The sequence below is a fragment of the Poecilia latipinna genome, unplaced genomic scaffold, assembly GCF_001443285.1.
Source record: "Poecilia latipinna isolate Pla-1442-1.1 unplaced genomic scaffold, P_latipinna-1.0 Scaffold1433, whole genome shotgun sequence".
Classification (NCBI taxonomy): domain Eukaryota; kingdom Metazoa; phylum Chordata; class Actinopteri; order Cyprinodontiformes; family Poeciliidae; genus Poecilia; species Poecilia latipinna.
Genome location: NW_015114049.1, coordinates 76,971 through 86,443, shown reverse-complemented (window position 1 = coordinate 86,443; position 9,473 = coordinate 76,971). Strand labels below are relative to the sequence as shown.

Here is a 9,473-nt window from a genome sequence, read left to right as displayed (position 1 = left end):
AAATATTCATATTTTTTTATAAGGTTGTAAAAAAAAAAAAAAAAAAAAAAAAAAAAAAAAAAAAAAAATATATATATATATATATATATATATATATATATATATATATATACATATATATATATATATATATATATATATATATATATATTTGTCCACATTAATTTTTTAGTGTTTAGTGTTCTCTTTCTTCTCTTGTCAATGTAACTAGGTCTAATTAAAATAGCAGGTTAGTGTTTTAAAGGAATGAAATGGGAGCAGGTAAAAGACATGGGTTTTAAAGCATCCAAACTGCACTTTAACAGAACATTGATAAACAAGGCACCTTTCATATAGCAACCTAATTTCCGTGAATCCTCAGCAGCTCTTGTGCAGAGCCAAGCACTAACAAACAGCTCGAAATCCCTCAGCTAGCAAAGAATTAGTTCATGAGATCTTCTCGTAAACAAACATCTGGGGAGGTTGGAGGAGATTGTTGTCACTTGACCAATCTCACATCCACTCAAAGTTTATTTATTTATTTATTTATTTATTTATTTATTATTTTTGCTGTTGTTGCAAAACATAATAAAGGCATTAAAAGTAAAACAGCATTCCCTGTTTTAACCTCACACTTTCACTTTATGGTGATTGAAGCTCATTTAAAATGAGGGCAAATACTGGTTTTATGAGCACATTAACATCAAAAATGCACTCTATAAAAGCACTGAACACAGCAGAGTTTGCAGACTTCTATGGTGGAGATGGAACATAAAGCATCTGCCAAGCACTTCCTGAACGCAAAGGCTGTACCCTCAGTAGCCAAGGACCGGTGGTCCCTTAAGCACTGAAAGTTCTTCAGTTTTACAACACACAGACCAGACCAACAAAATGCTTTATAAGACTGACAAAAAACGGTGCATGGCGCTTGCAGACATTATTTTCCAATTCTTACAGACTACTTTAGTATTCAACATGGGATGAAGTCCCAGTGCTTAGGCCTCCTGTAGTATTTAACAGTCTCGGTCTCCCTATGCAAACACGTAACAGCATTTAAGACAGCGCAGGACCTCAAACTAACACAGCTGGGCTCAAACGAGTGAAACATTAGAGCTCACCACCAACTCAGACAAGCATGTAATGGACAACAGAGCATTACATGCAGCCTCTGACTCACACATCTCACAGCATTTCCGAGAAACCTCAGAATGTAAAATAAGGTTTGAATGCATTGCGTCCTACGGCGGTTAAAACATATTTTCCACCTCTGATCAAGCATTTAGTATTCCAACAGAAAGGTTTAGATTATTTTAGATTATTTTGCTGCCAAAGTTGCAGTTTTAAAGAGTTTAACTTCAAAGTAGAGAATCAAAGTCAATATGATTTTATTCCTCATAATTAACCTTCTTACCCTCATTTAAGATTTCTGAAAGAGAACGATCTTAAGTTACCTTGTACAAATCTTCAAAATAAACTCAAATAAAAGAAGTTTATGGTATATAGCTTATATACCATAAACCATATATGACCCTAACATATTATATAGATATGAGAAAAATATATGTCTGTACTAAAAAAATAAGTTGTAAAATTATATCTTTCAGGGTAGCAGTGTGTTGAAGTAGCTTTGTACTTTCATTGAGATTTTTTTTCTCTTTTACAAACTTTTATTTCTGCCTTTTTGGAGGAAAATAGCTTTTTTGGGCAACTCGTCCTTCTTGTTTGGATACTGTGTAGTTGGGCAGATTTTGCACAATATTTTTTATAATTTTACTATTTTGCCACAATACATAACCATAGCAACATAGTGGTTTACAACAGGAAGTAGCTGATTAACATGGGAAAAGCTGAAATAATATCCCAACTGAAGTGAGAAATCCTAGAGATGTTGAAAAGGAGGCATTGTTGATGCAGAGCAGGAGCAAAGAGAAGAGAGAGAAGGAGGAATTTCAAGCCATCTCTACCATCCATCGTAATGGTCAATGTGAGATCATTAAGGAATGCAGTATTATAGAGTGTTATGGAGACATGGCTGCAGGATTATATCCCGACTCCAACATCTACACTGCCAATGTTTCACCAGTTTGCCAGCTGCTCCACCAGGGAAAACAAGACTTTAGATTTGTTTTATATTAATATCAAGGATGCATACGTCTCCAAGCCAAGACCTCCTGTGGGGAAATCGGACCATAATCTTGTTTTTCTTTCCTCTGAATATGAACCCCTTGTTAAGAGAGTACCTGTTAATAAGATGACTGCAGAAAGTTGTCACAGGAAGCAGAAGAGGCCCGCCAGCCTTGTTTTGAAGCAAGTGATTGGACTACTCTCTGCTAGCCACATGGAGATCAGTGCCATGACTGACTGTGTGACTGATTATATTAACTTCTGTGTGGACAGCAGAATCCCCACCAGAACAGTGAGATGCTTCCCGAATAACAAACCGTGGACCACCAGTGACCTAAAGGAACTTCTAAACAAGAAAAAGGGCCTTTAGGGAACAAGACAGAGTTATTGAGGAGTATACAGAAGCAGCTCAAAGTCAAGATTAGAGACAGCAAGGAGAAGTACAGGAAGAAGCTGGAGAACAAACTGCAGAGGAACAATATCAGAGATGTGTGGTCAGGGATAAAGAAGATTACACGCTTCAAACAGAAGAGGATCAGATTAGATGGAAGTCTAGACAGAGCAAATGAGCTGAACACATTCTTCAACAGGTTCAGTTCAGGAACAAGCTCATCATCATCATCATCATCATCATCATCATCATCATCATCATCATCATCATCATCATCATAATACGTTCCCAACCACACAGACATATATATGTATGTATATATATATATATATGTGTGTGTGTGTGTGTGTGTGTGTGTGTGTGTGTGAAACATTCAAACTGAAATTTTGCTTAAAAGTAAAGTGTGTTTAATCCCCTATAAATTATATCCAAACCTATAATGAGAGTGTGTAAAGTTTTGGTTAGACAAGCACAATTTCTGGAAGCCGTGCAAAATGCAAAACCACTGAATAGTGCCACTAGGACCTGGGTGTGTTTAAGAAACAAATACCAAAATGTCCTGGATTGTGTTTTTCCTTCTCCTGTCAACATAAATCTCTCTATATTTTTCATTTTCTTAGATACTGTCCTACCAGTCACACGTGGGTGTCTAGAGCAGGGCAGTACCAATCCACATATCAGCAAACTACAGCCTTACAGGCGCTCAATTAGGGATACACAGACAAGAATTTTTAAAAATCCAATCACTGTTTTGTGATAATCTTATGCTCATTGATATTGTGATAGCACTGCAGGCTGCACAGACAACTTACGAACTCACGTTGTTTTCCAAAATCAACAACACATTGCAAACAGATTGCTACCTTGAAAAAAAAAATCCATCACACCTATGTAATATATTTCTTTCCTGACAGCAACTCAGCGAGAAATTAGATTTTTTTATGGTTTTCTTCAGATTTTGCATAAACAATCATACTTAACATTCTTACTGCTTGTTAAGTTAAAGAAACAACTTGCAATAGAAAGGCATCTCGTCTTAACTATCCAACACATTCCTTTACTACTGTCTCTGCTAAATTGTCAGCATTTTACAAATGAATAAATGTTTAGCTGAAGTTTATCTACTTCTTAAATATATTTTGACAGTATAAATTGTATAACTATTTACAATTATTTTTAATTATTAGCAGCAGGGAAAGGAAAACAGAAGTACCATAAGTGTCAGTTTTTATGTTTACCAGGTCTCAATAGACAATCCCACATTAGAAGTACCACATAAAATATTAACTTGTTTCAAAAGTGTTTGACAAAAAATAAAGCTAAGTAAGTGATGAAAAAAAAATTGTATTTAAAATAAATTTTGCCAGAGTTAAGTGTTAATACTGTATATATATATATATATATATATATATATATATATATATATATATATATATATATATATATATATATATATATATAACTTTTTAATTTATTTTGATGCAGGATCAAAGTGTGACATTATTTTAATCTTTATGCGATGAGTTGAATGAGAGAGTGTGGTTCTCTAAGTTAACAGGTATATCTTTTTCCCCCCTTGGTCGTTTAGAAACCGTAAACTGAGAATTAAAGATTTTGTTAGTAGTCTTAACTGTAGAGACTGATCAGATTCTCTCAGGACAAATAAGAGGAGAACAGAAAAATGTGTACCCTGCACATGGTCCAACAGCCAGAGACCACTGTGACATGGTGCAGTATCGACTACGACTTTCTAATTGAATGGTAAATGGTAAATGGACTGAACTTATATACCACTTTTCCAGTCATTTTGACCACTCAAAGCGCTTTATACTAGAGTCACATTCACCCATTCGCACTCACAAACGCTCACACATTTATACACTGATACACAGATCGGTAGGCAATTTGAAGATCATCTATCCAAATCTGGTCATTTGACAGCCGTATATGAAGTTATCTGTGAGCAGCTAATATCTGACCCAAATATGTCCTTTCTGGGTAAAAAAAAAAAGTACAATTCCCTTTTTAAAGCACTCTAATCATTACATGGAGGAGAGTCTGCAGTGGAACCTGACCATATCTGCATCATCAGCAACACAAAGGTCCAAAACACAGCAGCAACTGAATGAAAGGAAACACATCAAGGTATTGAATTGTCCTGTTAAAGTCTAATCCCTCACTTTGGTTGGACTTTAAAAATGCTGTTCCTACATATATGCCCACAAACTTCAAAGAAAATACAACTATATTTTTTGTATAAAAAATACATAGCCTGTTTCAGGTTCTTATTACTTGAAATGGTTCTGTAAAGCAATGAGTCACTGAGTGCATTATGTACTTTCATATTTTGACTTAGTTTTTTTGTTGTTTTTTTAATTAAAATTTGATCAGTGCAATTATGTCATGTTTTATTCCTGCTCTGAGAGCGTATTTATCTTTGCCTTTTTGGTAAAAAGGACAAGCATATTTTTATTATGTACTGCTACATAAAAAATGAAAGAGTGCACTTTTTACCACGACAGTAAATATTTACTTAAAAATAAGTAAATAAGTAATATCAAAACACTAAAACTCAGTCATTACTTCATTGGAAATGTCTGGAAAGAAATTAAAATGAACAAAGTCTCTGATCATTAGGAAGTGTGCACAAGTTTTTTTACTGTTTACAGTGTTTTGTGTGACATATATTGTGTTGAACATTTTTAAAAGGAAGATTTCCTTTTAAAAATATTAAACAAGATTCTTACTTTTGCAATTAATGTTTGAGTTTAAAAAAAACATGAGAGGGAAACACTTTTTAAAACTAATGTTCTGTTGAATCATAACAGTTTGTTTAATTTGTGTCTTTAGTATCTTTATTTCCTTTTGGTAGCTGATTTCAGACTTTGTTGTTATCCACATCAGCTTACATTTCTATTATCTATTTTGTATTTCCGGTAATGCATTAAGCATATCATGTGACTGTATATATTGAAATAAAAATGGATATTTTTTAATGTAGTGACTTTATAAAGCAAAGTAATATATATATATATATATATATATATATATATATATATATATATATATATATATATATATATATATATATATATATATATATATATATATATAAAATCTCCCATGCCATCCCTCCACCCGTATAAAAAGAAAAAGCATATTATTAAAAGAAAATGTGAAATATCGGAATATCATCTGTGATGTCGTTCCCGAGGTATTTAAAAACTATATAATGATATATTTTTTTACTATATCCCCCAACCCTATATGTATATTATATTTGTTTATCAAACTGTACAATTCTCAGAGTGGCTCATGTTTAACACTTAGTCAAAGTCTGCTTAAACATTTCCCAAGGTGGCACTGAAGTCTGTTGATAAATAGCAAATAGAGGAGGTCTTGATTTTTAGTCATCTTGTAAATATTGTGCGTGTTAACATAAATAATCCATCAGCTGTACTCCATAAATCAATTGGAACTTGGTGGTGCTGACTATGCCACGTTTACTGCTGCATCAGCCTACAAACACTCAACTAGAGTATTGTAAAGAAATGATATAATTATTCAGCAGACGAAGGGAAAATCAATTTCCAGCAGAACCTCGACAATGCACATTGTTGAGAAGGGCAGAAGTTTGCCTGCCAAGCTCCGTTGGTTAAATCTCTCCCCTGAGTTGTAGCCAATGTGTCTGTGTATGGTTGGCCCTGCCTGTCCAAGTGTCAGAATGCTGCTCATGGCAGAAGCTAATCACAACACCTGTTTAGAAGAGATTACAGCAGGATCCGCCAGAGTACTAAAAGGCTATTTGCGTTATTAAACCTGAAGTGACTGTCCAGGCTGTGACAGCCAAATGCACACGGGGATATGAGCAGCCAAAGAAGAATGGATTGCACGTCCAAAATAAGATGTGTGTATGCGTGTGTGTGTGTGTGTGTGTGTGTGTGTGTGTGTGTGTGTGTGCTACCTGAGCTATTTGAGCAATAATAACTGTTTGACTTATGGAGCTTCAAAGAGAAAGAGATGTTAATGTTATTTCATCCCTCAACATGGAAAATAAATGACAAAGCCAGACATACTCTTCCGTCACTTTTTCTCTCTCCCCACCAGTGAATGAATTTAAAACAGCTCAAGAAGTGTGCAGGACCCTGCATCCTCCTCCCTCTGGCAGCCTTCCTTGGCAAATCAAAGAATTGTCAGTTTGATATTTATAGATGAAGTTCCTGTGAGTGAAAAACGAGAAACCACTCTTTCTTTCAAATCCTCTCCCAACACACTGATGGTGACTCTGTTGGACTTCAGAAACCTTAGGCCTGTTGTAAAAATGGCAGTATGCTGTGAGTCAGGCCCTCCTGGCTGGCTACCTCAGCAACTGTTGGTGGGTTGTGGAGAACAGGCCAAGCGCCGCAGGTACACTTTGACAACAGGACAGTCTACCAGGGTTAGGGTCAGGACACTTGTGCGGTGTCACTGGATTTAAAAAGATCTGAATGGTGGAAAAACACCAAGAGGTTGGAAGATGAAGGTGATCCTTTGTACCGTTGTTCTTCCTGACTATAAAGAAGATACAGCACTGGCTTACCTTATTTTTGATTAAAAATAAGGTAAGCAATTAAAAAAATTGCTTACTTTATTATACATTTTGTTACAAAATGTATAATAGCCAATAACTTGAATTCTTACTGTAATTTGAGGCAGGTGGAAGTGTCAAGATTTATTTATTTTCTTTACAAGAAAACCATTGAAAACACTGGCAGACAAGTCAAATGCATCCAGGCTATGTCTCTGCTTTGGAGGCCTAGAGTCAATAAATGATTGTCCACTCTTCTTTCCAAAAAGTTCAAGGTCAGTCAGTTTTATGACTCTAATACAGATTCTCCATTGGATTTAAAGCTGGACTTTAAATAACTTTAAAATACATAAATATGCTGCCATTTAAACCCTTTCATTGTAGCTGTGGTTTTATGTTCTGGGTCAATGTCCTACTGGAAGAAGAACCTCTGGCATGGCCACAAATCTTTTACAGCCTCTAACAGGTTTTGCTCTGAGTTTAGTTTCATCCATCTTCCCATAAACTTTGACCAACTTCCCTGCAGCAGAAACACAGCCATAGAGACTGAAGTATGCTACACACGGCATTTTGCATGAAGGCCAAAATGTTCAATTTTGGTCTAAAATGATAAAGTATCCTCCTGCAGATGTTTGCTGTGTTCTCTGCATGGTCTGTGTCAAACTTTAACCTGTCTTTCACAGGTTGTCACAGGGGTGTCAAACTCCAGTCCTCAAGGGCCGCTGTCCTGCAGTGTTTAGATGTGCCACAGGTAAAAAACAGTGGAATGAAATGGCTTAATTACCTCCTCCCTGTGTAGATCGGTTCTCCTGAGCCTTGCTAATGACCTAATTATTCTTTTCAGGTGTGGTGCAGCAGAGGCACATCTAAAAGTTGCAGGACAGAGGCCCTTGAGGACTGGAGTTTGACACCTCTGTCACCCAAATTTGGGTCCTCTCGTGAATGACAGGTTAAATGAGATGTTCTCTAACCTTCTTTAATATTAACTCATACACTCAAACAGATATTGTTTTATCAACCTAATGCTGCTGTAAAGGTCTTCAACTGTATTCCGGGGTCTTGAGGCTGTTTATTCATTAATGTTCATTCATGTTCTTCAGGCCTTCACAGAACAGCTGTGTCTATATAGAAATGAGGTAACATCATGGAGTACAAGCGATGAATCCTCTTCCTTCTAATGCACAGATGAATTGCTTTGGTCTAGTCAATAAAATCCCAAGGAACAACAATAACATCTGCAACTTTAAGATGTCAAATTATTAAAAGGTTTAAAGTACAAAACCACTTTATTAAGGAACTGTACTAGCATATACATTTTTGAGTTGTTAACATTATGTTTGCTAAAACATTATGTTTGCAAAACCCACAAATAAAACATAAGGGACAATAGGATGCATCCAAAGGGCATTTTGTTTAGATGTAAGGAGGATTCTGGGAGGAGCTCTCTAAAGTAAAGAAGGGGTTTAGAGATTTTTGCAGGGATTGTTTGAGGGGAAAAAAAGAAGGTAGCAAAAACTACCACTAATTCAGCAGAGGAGAGAAAAATGGTTGCTGAAGGTGATTCATTCATTATATATAAGCCTTACTCAGGTCTGTGTAAGCCCTTTTATACCCAAAATACTCCCACAACAATACTGTGCACACGCTTTAGCTTTCTTCAACACAAACACATTGATAAAAGAAAAATAAATCTTGTTACTACATTTTTTTAAAAGCCAACAACAGACTAAAACATGCAAAGCTATTCTCATCTTGCATGTGTTGACTGTTATCCCCAGGTGAGTCCACTTCCTCTAGCTTCATACCACTGCTGGCCAGCCTCTACTCCCATCTCCCTTCTTTTTCCAATTGTCTGTCTTTTTTATCACCTTTGTTCACATGACAGTCACTAGCCACTGTTACCATGGCAAATCAATGGTCAGTCTACAGATGGGACCACATTCCTTTCTTCCTCACAAAAACATACAAAAACATACACTGATCAAACACATACTGGTCAGGGACTTTCATCTGCTTCCCACACTAACATTACACTTCATTGGTTATGGACAGGTGATTGAGGTGAAGGTACACTGCATGAGTAAGTATGTTTATATATATATATATATATATATATATATATATATATATATATATATATATATATATATATATGTGTGTGTGTGTGTGTGTGTGTGTGTATGTATTTTGTCTGTGCAGGAATGTGTAGCTAGCCAAAGCAGAAAGATCAAAAGAAGTAAATCTATTTCCTTTGCTAATTAAAAACAGACAGCGGTCCCCTAGGAAAGGAGAGCCTGCTAAATGCTGGGGCATTGTGTGTTAGCTGTGATGATAACCACAATTACATAAACTATTCTTCCACATACACCCCCACACACATGCGCACGCAAATTACTTTTGGCAATGTGTGTA

The 9,473-nt window shown here is 35.8% G+C and overlaps 1 protein-coding gene and 1 long non-coding RNA gene across 2 annotated transcripts in view; one reads left to right on the top strand and one right to left on the bottom strand.

The window, feature by feature from the left end:
• LOC106962580 (uncharacterized) overlaps positions 1–2,770 on the top strand; it is a 9,302-nt gene extending 6,532 nt beyond the window's left edge. The window contains exons 2-4 of the long non-coding RNA XR_001427998.1: positions 1,563–1,564; positions 2,100–2,103; positions 2,655–2,770. This is a non-coding gene — a long non-coding RNA (uncharacterized LOC106962580). The remainder of the gene's footprint in view (positions 1–1,562; positions 1,565–2,099; positions 2,104–2,654) is intronic.
• The window catches only part of LOC106962579 (glutamate receptor ionotropic, NMDA 2A-like), a 134,202-nt gene that overhangs the window by 70,837 nt on the left and 53,892 nt on the right, over positions 1–9,473 (bottom strand). The window lies entirely within an intron of this gene.